The sequence below is a fragment of the Anomaloglossus baeobatrachus genome, chromosome 4 (assembly GCF_048569485.1).
Source record: "Anomaloglossus baeobatrachus isolate aAnoBae1 chromosome 4, aAnoBae1.hap1, whole genome shotgun sequence".
NCBI lineage: Eukaryota > Metazoa > Chordata > Amphibia > Anura > Aromobatidae > Anomaloglossus > Anomaloglossus baeobatrachus.
This window is the reverse complement of record NC_134356.1, coordinates 606,356,669-606,372,873: the sequence shown is the minus strand read 5'-3', so window position 1 is coordinate 606,372,873 and position 16,205 is coordinate 606,356,669.

The window sequence follows — 16,205 nt, the reverse complement described above, 5'->3', positions numbered from 1 at the left end:
AGCTTTGTAGTCACACCCCTTCAGGTTGAAATAGAGGTGTTACCCAGCAATCCCTGCTGGAGATACAAACTCATTTGTATACTGGCCCCCTTGGTGGAAGGAGCTGTGTTGGAGTGTTCCATGTTCCAAGAAGCCGACCTTTATCCTTTTGTGTTGTGGTTTTTCCACTGTTTGTCTCCCCAACCCTCTTGTCTTATTAGTGCAGCAGTGGGTATAGTGTACCTAACTGGCCTCTCACTAGTCAGGGCATCTATAGGGTTTCTCGGGGTCTCAGGGTGCTAATCGGGGACAGTTGTGGAGACTGTATAGGGGCTGGCTAGGAGAGTAGGGACAGCTACAGGTGAGGTTAGGAGGAACCCATCTATGCTCTCACTAGTGTCAGCGCCCACCATTCTTATTGTATCCCCCTTGTTTGTGGTGTTGTTTTGGTGCTGTTTTGTTGTATGTCAGACTCCTTTTGGTCTGACTGCGCTTGCCACGCTAGAAAGTGTGAAATATTTCTATTATTAACCTCAGAATTTGAATTAGATCATGCACTTTTTTAATGTAGTTGTATGAAAATTGATCTCATACGGATTTAAAAAACAGACACACAGATGGCACGCGTATGTGTACCACCCCCGTGCAAGCAGCCGAGCTGCTGCTGCTCGGATCCGGACCTGCGGTGGCTTGAGGGGTCTCCGGACCTGGGGGTCGCGCGCCCACTTGATTAAAAGAAGGGGGGGGACTATGTACAGGTTTTTTTGGAAAGTTCGTGACGCCACCCATGGTGCGTGGTAATGTGAGAGACCACCGCTGCCGTTGGGGAGCCCGGTGACGATGGTGTGGCAGCCTGATGTTTAACCCCTGGGTAGGGGGTTGGTGTCCCGGGGGCCGTTGATGGTTGAGACGGTGTTTGGGTGCCGTGGGGAATAGGAACAGGGGTTTCTAATGTACTCACTCAGTCCCAGAATAACTACACCGACAGCTTGTAAACCAGAATTCTGAGCAACACTGCAGCCTACGGGGAGCACGCCTGGATCTGTGCCCTTGGTGTTGCTGTTAGCTTGTGGCCCTGTCCTTGGCACCTTAGTCTCGGTTGGACCCGTTGGTATTAAACTCTCCGGGTCCCGCTCACACGTATGGCTAATGGATTGAGCTTGCTCTCAGGGTTCACGCGTAGGATTTCTTTGGACTGTAGTGGGAAAGTCCAATCCCATCGGTGCACTAGTACCCCGATTTTGGAGTGGGTTGGGTATGACACTTGAAGTTTTCACCCCCGTAGGGTAAATTACCGGAATGCGTGAAGCTACTTTCCAGCCTGGGGTCCACGTACCCCGTCGTGCCCTGGCCCCTGCCTGGTGATAGCTCAAGGCCGCCGGCTGCCCTACTTGGCAGTCCGTGCCCCTTGACACTGTCCCCTGCGACCGGATGCCAGCTCCTACCAGGCCCAGACCAACATCTGCCACCTAGTATACAGGAGCTCTCCTCCGTGGCCTCTTCTCACGAGAGCCACTTCACCTCCTCTCTCCTTCACTCTCAACTCTCAACTGTCACTGTCCTCACTTTCTCCTCACCAACCCCCCATGTGGGTGTCCTTATTCCCTTCAGACCCCCCAATGGTGTGTCTGGTAGGTTCAAGTGGGAAGTGTTCCTAGGATTTTGATTGGCTAAGCTGTTAGCAACACCAAAGGACCAGAATCCGTAACCAAGGAGGGTGGATACTGTGCAGAAGGGCAGATTGCACAATACCCTGTGACGACCTGAGAGGCCAGGGGGTCACATATGAAACTTGGAATAAATTTAGGTGAAAATCATCTGAGTTTTCTGGATGTAATAGACGATTTTTCATGCGCTTGCCTTCAGCCTGCCTAAGTGTAAGAAAGTACACGCCTGTGTGTCCTTGACTGCATATTTATTTTACAGTTTCAGTAAGAAATGTTCCTTTTTGTCAACATTTCTATTTTTTGTTTTGTTTGTTCGCATCTTGTGGATTTTCACGTTCGACGCGATCAAATACTATTTAGGTTCAATGCAGATAGACTGCATAATTACAGAGGGCTTCAGGCATGTGTTAATGGATTAAAGAAACATTAGGAAGAAAGACTAGAAAACAAGTTATGTTTGGAGGGACTGAGAGGGAATGCTAAGCTACAGAACATTTGGTGCTTGCGCTGAATGATATCGCATATTCCTCCAGTGAAACCACATCTTATATTCACGCTAAAAATCTTCCTGTTTTTTATTTTTTTGTTTATCCATGGAGTCAATATTAGGATATAATAAGATAGAGTACATTCGTTTTCTGTAATGTAAATACTTGTTTTGATATTGGAAACCTACTCACTGTCAATCAAGATCACACCATCCTTTCTCATCCTATGTCTACTACGGTATATGTTAATCCTTTTTAGCGTGGGAAGTAATGGCAACAAGGAAAAGAAATCTACCAATTTAGTATCAGAGAATGTTCTATCCAGAGGTTCTGTCTTCAAAATAGCATATTATAAACTTTTTTGTAACTTTTTGGTATTTTTTTCTATTAGGCTATGTGCGCACTAGTGCGTTTTTCCCGCGGATTTACCCGCGGATTTGCCCCGGAAATTTCTTGAGAAATGTCTGCAATCTTTGTGCAGACATTTCCCATGAAATTCAATGAGAAAAAAAAATAGTTGTGCGCACTGTGCGGATTTTTCTCAAGAAAATTTCTTGAGAAAATTTTCTCGAGAAACTTTCTAGAGAAAATGTGCATGTCCATTAATTTCCGCAGGTACCTGCGGTATTCCGGGGGTATTCCGCAGGTAGCAATGATGTGCGGTATACCACCGGAATAGCCGCGAATTACCTGCGGGAATGCTCATCGCTGCCTGCGGTTTTGCAGGAAGCGATGTCATTATGCCAGGAAGAGGAGCAGAGTAAACACACGTCACACTCCCTGGACGCCGCACAGAAGCACTTCCGTGCGACCTCCAGGTGCCCGTGCAGTGTGTGTCCTGCTCCGGCCTCGCGGCTGCCTGCACTGCAGTGTCAGTGTCTGCCCGCAGTGTCAGCAGCCTGTCACGCGGCAGCGCAGGCAGACACTGACATCCTGCAGTGCTGGGAGCCGCGGGGATGACGATCGCTGCTGTCAGGAGGTGAGATCATTACCTGCTGTGACGATCTCCTGCCTCCTGACGTCACCGCGGTCACTGCTGTCTATGCCCGTCTCGCGAGCGGCCCGAGACTGTCACTAGCGGTGACGTCACGGGCTCTCGCGATAAGTCAGTGACAGCGCTGACGTCAGCAGTACAGGAGATGATCACAGAAGGTAATGATCTCATCTATGCTCCTGATGGCAGCGCTCACCATCCCCTGCAGTGACCTGAGCTGACCTATTGATGTTAGCTCAGGTCACTGCATTGCTCTCCCAGCCAATGGGGAACATTCTGTTCTTCATTGACTGGGACAGCGACTATGGTATGGATCGCCGTGCCCCCCCCCCCCTTATTGGATTACGCCGGACGTGGAATTGATTGTGCTCTTTTCAATAAATTGGTTAAAGAGGGAATGTTTTGGGGAGTGTTTTTTCAAATAAAACTTTTTTTGTTGTCTATTTTTTAATTATTACTGACTGGGTTGGTGATGTCGGGTATCTGATAGACGCCTGACCTCACCAACCCCAGGGCTTGATGCCAGGTGACATTACACATCTGGCATCAACCCCATATATTACCCCGTTTGCCGACGCACCAGGGCGAGGGATGAGCTGGGGCAAAGCGCCAGGATTGGCGCATCTAATGGATGCGCCACTTCTGGGGCGGCTGCGGCCTGCTATTTTTAGGCTGGGGAGTGTCCAATAACAGTGGACCTCCCTAGTCTGAGAATATCAGACCCCAGCTGTCCGCTTTACCTTGGCTGGTGATCCAATATGGGGGGGACCGCACGTTTTTTGTTTTAAATTATTTATATAATTTAAAATAACAGCGTGGGGTGCCAACTGTTTTGGATTATCAGCCAAGGTGAAGCTGCCAGCGGTGGTCTGCAGGCTGCAGCCGTCTGCTTTACCCTAGCTGGCTACAAAAAATGGGGGGACCTCACGTCGTTTTTTTTTAATTATTTAGTGAAAGTCACTAAAGGGTGCCAGCTTAGAAAATGCAGGGAGGTGGAACATTATATAGGTTTTTCTCATCTACCTATCTATCTATCTATCTATCTATCCCTTTATCTATCTATCTATCCATCTATCCCTCTATCTATCTATCCATCTATCCCTCTATCTATCTATCCATCTATCCCTCTATCTATCTATTCATCTATTCATCTATCTATCTATCCCTCTATCTATCTATCTATTCATCTATTCATCTATCCATCTTTCCCTCTATCCATTATCTGCCTATCGATTATCTTTATTATTTATTGCAGGGACAAAACTGCGGTAAATCCGCGGTAAATCCGCGGCAAATCCGCGGCAAAACCGCATGCGGATTTGGTGCGGATTTTTTCCGCAGGTCCGGAAATCTTTCACTGGCAGAAGTTTCTCAAGAAATTTTCTTGAGAAACTTCACATTTCTAGTGCGCACATAGCTTAAGAGTCCTTTGCACCATGACATACAGTTAGGTTCAGAAATATTTGGACAATGACACAATTTTCGCGAGTTGGGCTCTGCATGCCACCACATTGGATTTGAAATGAAACCTCTACAACAGAATTCAAGTGCAGATTGTAACGTTTAATTTGAAGGTTTGAACAAAAATATCTGATAGAAATTGTAGGAATTGTACACATTTCTTTACAAACACTCCACATTTTAGGAGGTCAAAAGTAATTGGACAAATAAACCAAACCCAAACAAAATATTTTTATTTTCAATATTTTGTTGCGAATCCTTTGGAGGCAATCACTGCCTTAAGTCTGGAACCCATGGACATCACCAAACGCTGGGTTTCCTCCTTCTTAATGCTTTGCCAGGCCTTTACAGCCGCAGCCTTCAGGTCTTGCTTGTTTGTGGGTCTTTCCGTCTTAAGTCTGGATTTGAGCAAGTGAAATGCATGCTCAATTGGGTTAAGATCTGGTGATTGACTTGGCCATTGCAGAATGTTCCACTTTTTTGCACTCATTAACTCCTGGGTAGCATTGGCTGTATGCTTGGGGTCATTGTCCATCTGTACTATGAAGCGCCGTCCGATCAACTTTGCGGCATTTGGCTGAATCTCGGCTGAAAGTATATCCCGGTACACTTCAGAATTCATCCGGCTACTCTTGTCTGCTGTTATGTCATCAATAAACACAAGTGACCCAGTGCCATTGAAAGCCATGCATGCCCATGCCATCACGTTGCCTCCACCATGTTTTACAGAGGATGTGGTGTGCCTTGGATCATGTGCCGTTCCCTTTCTTCTCCAAACTTTTTTCTTCCCAACATTCTGGTACAGGTTGATCTTTGTCTCATCTGTCCATAGAATACTTTTCCAGAACTGAGCTGGCTTCATGAGGTGTTTTTCAGCAAATTTAACTCTGGCCTGTCTATTTTTGGAATTGATGAATGGTTTGCATCTAGATGTGAACCCTTTGTATTTACTTTCATGGAGTCTTCTCTTTACTGTTGACTTAGAGACAGATACACCTACTTCACTGAGAGTGTTCTGGACTTCAGTTGATGTTGTGAACGGGTTCTTCTTCACCAAAGAAAGTATGCGGCGATCATTCACCACTGTTGTCATCCGTGGACGCCCAGGCCTTTTTGAGTTCCCAAGCTCACCAGTCAATTCCTTTTTTCTCAGAATGTACCCGACTGTTGATTTTGCTACTCCAAGCATGTCTGCTATCTCTCTGATGGATTTTTTCTTTTTTTTCAGCCTCAGGATGTTCTGCTTCACCTCAATTGAGAGTTCCTTAGACCGCATGTTGTCTGGTCACAGCAACAGCTTCCAAATGCAAAACCACACACCTGTAATCAACCCCAGACCTTTTAACTACTTCATTGATTACAGGTTAATGAGGGAGAAGCCTTCAGAGTTAATTGCAGCCCTTAGAGTCCCTTGTCCAATTACTTTTGGTCCCTTGAAAAAGAGGAGGCTATGCATTACAGAGCTATGATTCCTAAACCCTTTCTCCGATTTGGATGTGAAAACTCTCATATTGCAGCTGGGAGTGTGCACTTTCAGCCCATATTATATATATAATTGTATTTCTGAACATGTTTTTGTAAACAGCTAAAATAACAAAACTTGTGTCACTGTCCAAATATTTCTGGCCCTGACTGTACGTTACCTCCCAGCTTCTGACCTCAGACCTCTTCCTGAGCACATCTCTATCTGTTCCCTGAATCTTATATATAGAGATGAGCGAACCGGTAGCGGTTCGGCTCGAGGTCGGTTCGCCGAACGGGGGTCCCGTTCGAGTTCGGTTCGTCGAACGTTCGACGAACTGAACTCGAACCAATAGGCTATAATGGGAGGCAATCACAAACACATAAAAATGCAATATAAATGTACACAAACAGTTAATAAACATTGGCATAACACTTACCGGTCCCCGCGATCCCTCCTGCACTCTGTCTCCTGCCGCTATTCCATCCGATGATCGCTGAATCCTCCCGGTGACCTGCACTGCCAGCAGAGATGCAGGACCTATCGTGACGTCAAAATAGCCATGTGACCAGTCACGTGGCTATTATCTCATTGGCTACAGACTGGTCACGTGACTATGACGCGTCATGTAGGACCTGCAAGTGCATCTCTCCGGTACACGGTGCACATATGTGTATCGCCGTGTACAGGCGACATGCTCTAGCACACGGTCGACTCCCCGTTCCGTTAGGGACCGGCTGACACAGCCGGTCATTAACGGAGATCACCGTTGCCATAGCAACGCAGTTAGCGGTGACGTCACCGCTAACCGCGGCTCCAAGAGCACCGTTGCTATGGTAACGCGCCTGTCAGCGTTACCGCTGTTACCGCTGACAGCCAGCACTGATCACTCACGGAGTGAAGGCTGCACGCTGCTTCCCGATTGTAGTGAGGATTGTAGTGAGGATGAGGTTCCCCAGCCCCAAGTGATGAGCTGGTGCACCTCATCCTCACTACAATCGTCACTACTACTACACTAGTGAGGATTGTAGTGAGGATGAGGTTCCCCAGCCCCAAGTGATGAGCTGGGGAATCTCATCCTCACTACAATCGTCACTACTACTACACTAGAAAGAAAGAAGACAGAAGAGCAGGATCGTGGAGGGCTGACAGGGGGTAATAAAGATGGAGTCTCTAATGTGTCTGTGTATTTATTTCTATTAAAGTATTTTTTCTCTGTGTGGTGTTTTTTTTTAACCCTTTATTGGAGATTCTTAATGGCCGGGTCAAACGTGCCTGACATTAAGAATCTCTGGCTTAATACTGGCTAGTAAAAACAAAGCCAGTATTAACTCATGATTACCCAACAAGCCACCCGGCTCCAGGGCTGTTGGAAGAGTTGGATACAGCGCCAGATGATGGCGCTTCTATGAGAGCGCCATTTTCTGGGACGGCTGCGGACTGAAATCCGCAGCAGAGGCGCCCAGAAACCTCGGGCTAACCTGTGCTGCGGATTCCAATCCCCAGCTGCCTAGTTGTACCCGGCTGGACACAAAAATGGGGCGAAGCCCACGTCATTTGTTTTTTAATTATTTCATGAAATAAGTGAAATAATTAAAAAAAACGGGCTTCCCTATATTTTTGGTTCCCAGCCGGGTACAAATAGGCAACTGGGGGTTGGAGGCAGCCCGTGGCTGCCTGCTGTACCTGGCTAGCATACAAAAATATGGCGAAGCCCACGTCATTTTTTTGGTGGGCAAAAAAATTCTGCATACAGTCCTGGATGGAGTATGCTGAGCCTTGTAGTTCTGCAGCTGCTGTCTGCTCTTTTCCATACAGACAGACAGCAGCTGCAGAACTACAAGGCTCAGCATACTCCATCCAGGACTGTATGCAGAAGTTTTTTGCCCCCTGAAAAAATTATGTGGACTTCGCCATATTTTTGTATGCTAGCCAGGTACAGCAGGCAGGTACGGCTGCCCCCAACCCCCAGTTGCCTATTTGTACCCGGCTGGGAACCAAAAATAAAGGGAAGCCCTTTTTTTATTATTTCATGAATTTCATGAAATAATTAGAAAACAAATGACGTAGGCTTCGCCCCATTTTTGTGTCCAGCCAGGTACAACTAGGCAGCTGGGGATTGGAATCCGCAGAACAGGTTGGCCTGAGCTTTCTGGGCCCCACTGCTGCGAATTGCAGTCTGCAGCCGCCTCAGAAAATGGCATTTTCATAGAAGCGCCATATTCTGGCGCTGTATCCAACTCTTCCAGCACCTGCCTGCTATACCTGGCTAGCATACAAAAATATGGCGAAGCTCACGTCCTTTTTTTGTAGTTTTTTGGCAAAAAAAATAAAAAATGCTTCCCTGGATTTTCCATTGCCAGTGAAGGTAACACCAAGCAGTGGGGGTTAGCAGCCAGTAGCTGCTTGGATTACCCTTAGCTAGCAATACAAAAAATGCAGCGGGAGCCCATATATATTTTTTTTAATTATTTATTTAAATAACTAAAAATAAAATGGGCTTCCCTGTATTTTGATTGCTGGACATCACAGTGCTGTAAAAATAAATCTGAACAGTGCTGTAATAAAAAATGACGTAGCGCTCCACGGTATTTTTGATTCTCAGCGCAGATAAAGCAGACAGCTATGGGTTGCCACCCCCATCTGCCTGCCGTTACCTTGGTTGGCAATCAAAATACAGGGAAGCCCATTAATTTTTTCTATTTAAAAAATAGTTAAAAAAAAAAATGACGTTGGGTCCCCCCATTTTTGATAGCCAGCTAGGGTAAAGCAGACAGCTGTAGCCTGAAAACCACAGCTGGCAGCTTTACCGTGGTTGGGGATCCAATCTGGAGGTTCCCTCAGGCTCTTTTTTATAATTATTTTATAAATATTAATAATTACACAATAAAAGTAGGGTCCCCCCCAAATTGGATCACCAGCCAAGGTAAAGCGGACAGCTGTGGTCTGGTATTCTCAGGGTGGGAAGGTCCATAGTTATTGGGCCTTCACAGCCTAAAAATAGCAGGCCGCAGGCACCCCAGACGTGGCGCATCCACTAGATGCGCCAATCCTGGCGCTTCACCCCAGCTCATCCCGTGCCCTGGTGCAGTGGCAAACGGGGTAATAAATCGGGTTGATACTAGCTGTAAAGTCACCTGAGATCAAGCCCAGCAGTTTGTGATGTCATGGCGTCTATTAGATACCCAACATCATAAACTGTCAGTACTAACAAAAAAAAAAAAAAAAAAATCGACAAAAGAAATTTATTTGAAAAAACAGTCCCCAAAACATTTCCTCTTTCACCAATTTATTGTAAGAAAAAAAATAAAGGGGTCCCACGACGACTCTGGACCACCTAGAATATGGGGGGGAGACACTCAGGGAACGTATCCCCCATTTTCTAGGAGTGCGGACCCTTCATGTGAGGAGTGTGGGTGCAATGAATCTGCACTCACTCTTCTCGGGTCCACAGCAGCAGAGTCCATGTCGTAATGGTTGCTACCAAAGCTGCAATGCCCTGCTCATGAGGTAAAGGCATGCCTAATCAGGAGAACTACTGTAGAGGAAGCTCTGCTCACTGGTATATAGGTGCTCAGAGGTAATAATAGATAAAATTAGTGAGTAACCTCGGCACTCTAAATCTCCCAGACTAAGTCAGTAAGTCACAACGGATAGTAATGCAAAATCACTCTTTATTGGTCCGTATTAAGAAAAAAATAATTTTCATAAGCATATATGTTTTTGTCCAAAACAAGTTACAAATGACGTTTCGGCCTGAGCCTTCGTCAGATTGGACTTATCTGCATGTAATCATGAAAAATGACAATAATCAGTATCACATAAGAGTGAGAGAACAATAACATAAACTCGAACAATGTAGAGGTACAATTGGGATGCAGCAAAAAAATTGCAACACAGCAAGAAATGAAACACATGATAATACATGTCATAATACAGTACAAGGACAATATAGTAAAGACAAATATGGGGTCAGAGTAGGCTTAGACAGCTCTGGTACGAAAGAGATGTCAATCATAAAGTAACATGTGCAGTAGGTGTAGAGCTACAGTATGCATGGCAGAGCTAATGGGTAGACCGACCATAGAAAAAGAACGGAGAAAAAGTGGAGAAAAAGTGGAGAAAAAATGGAGAAAAAGTGGAGAAAAAGTGGAGAAAAAGTGGAGAAAAGGTGGAGAAAAAATGGATAAAAAGTGGAGAAAAAGTGGAGAAAAAGTGAAGAAAAAGTGAAGAAAAAGTGGAGAAAAAAATGTAGAAAAAGTGGAGAAAAAAATGTAGAAAAAGTGGAGAAAAAGTGGAGAAAAAGTGGAGAAAAAAATGGATAAAAAGTGGAGAAAAAGTGGAGAAAAAATGGAGAAAAAGTGGAGAAAAAGTGGAGAAAAAGTGGAGAAAAAAATGGAGAAAAAGTGGAGAAAAAGTGGAGAAAAAAGTGGAAAAAAAGTGTAGAAAAAGTGTAGAAAAAGTGGATAAAAAATGGAGAAAAAGTGGAGAAAAAGTGGAGAAAAAATGGAGAAAAAGTGGAGAAAAAATGGAGAAAAAAATGGAGAAAAAGTGGAGAAAAAGTGGAGAAAAAAATGGAGAAAAAGTGGAGAAAAAGTGGAGAAAAAGTGGAGAAAAAATGGATAAAAAGTGGAGAAAAAGTGAAGAAAAAGTGAAGAAAAAGTGGAGAAAAAGTGGAGAAAAAAATGTAGAAAAAGTGGAGAAAAAAATGGAGAAAAAGTGGAGAAAAAGTGGAGAAAAAAAGTGGAGAAAAAGTGGAGAAAAAAAGTGGAGAAAAAGTGGAGAAAAAAAGTGGAGAAAAAGTGGAGAAAAAAAGTGGAGAAAAAGTGGAGAAAAAAATGGATAAAAAGTGGAGAAAAAATGGAGAAAAAGTGGAGAAAAAAATGGAGAAAAAGTGGAGAAAAAGTGGAGAAAAAGTGGAGGAAAAAATGGAGAACAAAATGGAGAAAAAGTGGAGAAAAAGTGGAGAAAAAGTGGAGAAAAAGTGGAGAAAAAAATTGATATAAAGTGGAGAAAAAGTGGAGAGAAAGTGGAGAAAAAGTGGAGAAAAAGTGGAGAAAAAGTGGAGAAAAAGTGGAGAAAAAATGGAGAAAAAGTGGAGAAAAAGTGAAGAAAAAGTGGAGAAAAAGTGGAGAAAAAGTGGAGAAAAAATGGAGAAAAAAATGTAGAAAAAGTGGAGAAAAAATGTAGAAAAAGTGGAGAAAAAGTAGAGAAAAAATGGAGAAAAAGTGGAGCACCCTTTGGTGCCTTTCATGTGGCACTAAGGGGTGCTTAGCTTTGTATTTAGCCAAAAAAAATTTAAAAAAAATGACGTAGGGTTCCCCCTAGTTTTGTAGCCAGCTAGGGTAAAGCAGATGGCTGCAGCCTGCAGACCACAGCTGGCAACCTCACCTTGGCTGGTAATCCAAAACTGAGGGCACCCCACGCTGTTATTTTAAATTAAATAAATAATTAAAAAAAAAACACGTAGGGGTCCCCCAAAATTGGATCACCAGCCAAGGTAAAGCAGACAGCTGGGGCCTGATATTCTCAGACTAGGGAGGTCCATGGTTATTGGACTCTCCCCAGCCTAAAAATAGCAGGCCGCAGCCGCCCCAGAAGTGGCGCATCCATTAGATGCGCCAATCCTGGTGCTTCGCCCCAGCTCATCCCGCGCCCTGGTGCGGTGGCAAACGGGGTAATATATGGGGTTAATACCAGATGTGTAATGTCACCTGGCATCAAGCCCTGGGGTTGGTGAGGTCAGGCGTCTATCAGATACCCGACATCACCAACCCAGTCAGTAATAAAATAAAAATAGACGACAAACACATTTTTATTTGAAAAAACACTCCCCAAAACATTCCCTCTTTAACCAATTTATTAGAATGAAAAACAAATCCAGGTCTGCTGTAATCCAAGGGGTTGCCATGACGATCCACACTGTCCCAGTCAATGAAGAGCAGGATGTTCCCCATTGGCTGGGAGAGCAGTGCAGTGACCTGAGCTAACATCAATGGGTCAGCCCAGGTCACTGCAGGGGATGACAAGTTCTGCTGTCAGCGAGGTACATTACCTGCGCTGATCTCCAGCACACTGACAGCCCCTGTCAATGAGTTCAATGACCGCCGCCTTCACAGCCAAATATCGCGAGAGGCCCGTGACGTCACCGCTAGTCAGTCTCGGGTCGGAAGCGAGAGGTGATGTGACAAGCGGCGGCCATGGAGGACAGTGACAGCGCTGAGGTCGGGATGGCGGGACTTCATCACCGCAGGTAAGCCGATTGGGATTGTGTGTGTGTGTGTATATGTGTACATGCCGCGGGCAGGAGGGGGCGGAGCGAGCTGAGAAGTGTGGGCTTCCTGCACGTAACTAAGATAAACATCGGGTTACTAACCAAAGCACTTTGCTTGGATACCCGATGTTTATCTTGGTTACCAGCTTGTGGCAGGCTGCCAGCGATGGCTCCTGCACACTGTAGCTGTAAAAAGCCCTGCTTTTTGCTGCTAGAACCGTTCTCGAACGTATCTAGAACTATCGAGCTTTTGCAAAAAGCTTGAGTTCTAGTTCGATCTCGAACAGCCCCCAAAATCACTCGAGCCTAGAACTGGAGAACCTCGAACCACGAACCGCGCTCAACTCTACTTATATATTACCTCCCGGCTTCTGACCTTGGACCTCTTCCTGACTACATCTCTATCGGCTCCCTGAATGTTATACGTTACTTCTTGGCTTATGATCCTGGCTTGTCTGACTACCCTTCTATTCATACTGCTCATAGTGTCTAGCATCACAACGACCAAGGAAATGTAACAAAATTTTTGATAGCAAGGAGAAAGGACGGGACTCAGCACCAATTCCAGGATAGGAAAAATATAAATCCAACGAAAAATATATAAAAGTGTAGAAACTTTATTCAACGATTAAAAATCCAAGAAAAACATCATCGGTTCCATGAAAACATCATGGCTTCTTACCGCACATTGCAATTAGATTCTAGGAGTATTCCTTGCCACACACGTTGATCTGTTCATGCATGGGATTGCTCAGAAATGTTTCCCCTAATCCCAAATATAACGCACCTATGTGAACAGTCCATTACCTTTCCATAGAATTTAATCTTTTTCAGTTTTCATGATACACTAGAATCTAACATAAAATACATCTTGATATATTATGGAATCATGATCCTTATTCGTCAATTACACAAATAAATAAATGTATATTTTTGGATGCTCAAATAATACGTCCTGTTTATGAGTCAATAACAAATAATATTAGTTTATATACAACCACATTTAAGAAATAATGATAATGAATAATCAAAAAATAATAAAAACATAAAATTCATATTTTCCCTTTATTTTGGGATGATATAACAACAACAGGCAGCTTAGTGACTTATTATCACTCCTTTTCCTGATGTTTCTATATATACATTTCTTATTTTATTTTACTTTTTCATTTTACTGCTTAGGTGCTTGTTCTCACCTTACTTTTTGATTCTTGCTGCTTTTGTTTCTAGTGCTTTTCTGCACAGCCTCCCATATGGGTCCCATGCGAACATACCTCATGCACATAAATACTTCTTATTCACATACATCCTTATTTATATATTTTTATTCTCACTTTTTCTTTATTTTTTCATTTTTTTTTTCCTTGTACTCTTCTTCCACATCCAAACAGGTATTTACCTTCTATGCAAGGGTTAAATGTCATCATGTTCTCATATGCATTTTCCTGGGACTACACCCACCTTTTGTCAGCCCTTCATTCTCCATGGTAAGCTTTATATGTTTGGTTCCACTGTGCATTTTTATGCTTATGATTAAGGACTTATCTACATTCCAACTGTCCGAAACGCGTCAAAATATTTGATAGACCAGAATATTAGATAGACCTTAAAATCCAATAGAGCAGATCCCAGGCCAAGGACGCCAATTAAATGGTTTGGAACTAAACCCAGGGGAAGTAGAAGGCACATGTAAAGGGGGATAGAAAGTAAAGAACTTGCATCAGCAATACAATATTGAACAATTGAAAAGGAACCCAATTGTGTATATTCGGAGGCAGTTATGCTCGCCATATTGTGACGCGAGTTCCCTTACGGGGAGCTGAGGGTGTATTACTGCCAGGATTCTGTGAGTTCCAAGAATGGACTTTGTCATTAACAGTGAGGAGTAGTACCAAAGTCACCTCTCTTGGGGGAACTCACAAGTCAATTGGGAACTTAGAGTAGCCGTAGCCTTACACCTCAACCCGTGAGGCCCAGGATGGCACATTATTCCAGGATGGGGGACATATATTATTGGAACATGCCCAGAATGGGAGACATTATTACAGGATGGTGACATCGTTACATTAGAGGGCAAACACATATATCTTCACAGAATCTGAAACTTTGCAAGGGCCCATACATCTGACAAATATGCAGGTAAGGGTCTAGGTCCAAATTTTGTACAGGGGCCTATTGGACTCTAGTTATGCTACTCATCTCAAAGCCTCCAAATGGCCTGTAAAAATGTTTATGAAACTGACATCCCCTAGGCCTTTATCCAACCCTTTTCAAGCTAATAACACAAACACAGCGTGAGTAATGTGAAAGTAACCTGGACAAATCAGGAAATCGGATGGTTATTGCTAACTCAAAAAAAAGGGCCAGAGCAGAAAAATGAGCAAAGGCCCACATGACAGGGGTTGGTCCATGAGGGAATGTAATCAGGAGTGGTGGGGACAGGGCAAAAGGTGATGGAAGAGGGGCGTTGGACATGAGGGGTATATAAAAGAAAAGTGCGGGAAAAGAGGCCATTTTGGAGTGTCCCAAAGACTGGATTCCTGCCACCCGCCCTCTTTTGGGGTTCTTTAAAAGGTTATACAAAACAAAAAGAAAGAAATAGAAAGAGTTCTTTGGTTAAGGTTGGGGGGTTATTTTTCGGGTACTTCATGTCATAGTGGTCGTGACGGTGGGGTGGGGTCCTTGGAATTGGTGGTGGATTTATATGGATAATTCCCTCTTGAATGGAATTGAGGTATTGGTGATTTGGTACTTAACGGGGCTCTGTACGGGGGGGTTCCCTGGGAGCTGGTAGTTACATATTTTCAGCCACTTATGGTATGGTGCCCTCGAGCTAGGGGTTCACGGCTGAGGGTAAAATAGAGATACCTTGTAATTTGGTGGTATGTGCCAGACTGGTAGCTTCAAGGACCTCCCTCCAATTTTGGTTATTTATATTGTTATTGTTAATTTATGTTAATAAAGTTGCCGCTGTGGCCAAATATATCCAAAGAAGGTGTAGTGTGGTTATTTATATAGTATAGGTGGTAAAGGGGGGTTATCGGCAAGTGAGCATGAAGAAAAAAGGTACGGAATGGAGGAATTTGGGCCATACACTATCATGACTTTCATAGCTCTCACTCTTTATCAATTATATCTGTATTTTTTTTTTCTTCCTCACACAGTAATTTTCTTCATTGCTTTGCTTTCACATACTATCTGTGCAGAGTTTTATAACTTTCTCTCCCTATCTCTATGGCTGCTCCCCTATCCTCCAAGAGGGCACTAAAGGGGCTACTAACAGTGCTCCAGACTGCGGAGCATATACACTACACTCCCCCGCTCTGCTCTGTCATGCCAAATCCAACTTTTATTATGCCATGTTATTGGATATTAACCCCCCTTCCTTCCTCATATCCAATGGTGTTTAGCTGGTCTTCTCATAAATAAGTAATTTCAGGACAAGGTCCATCCTTTTCCCCCAGGGGTCTAGCCTTTCTCTTAATAAATGACTAATTTCCAGGCAAGATCACCCTTTTTCCCAGTGTACAGGGTCCTGGTGGCATGTCTTTCCTACCGTTCCTTCCCCCTTTTCTTTTACAAGTTGTATTTTCTATGTGCTATATAACATTTGTCTTTCTTTTGATTTCTTAAAAGTTGGATCTATTGTATTAAACTCAAGTTGCAGCAGCTGCTCCTACAATGGAGAAAAGCCTGGTGAGAGCGACCTGCACGCTGGGATCAATATTGGCATGTCACTTCTGCACTGATTTTCAAGTTGGCTAATGACAATGATCATTTGTTTACTAGTTGTTTTCAAGTAAAGCAGTGACCGATTTCCACCCAGCTAATGCCTAAAGGGGGCTTTACACGCTACGACATCGCTAATGCGAACTCATTG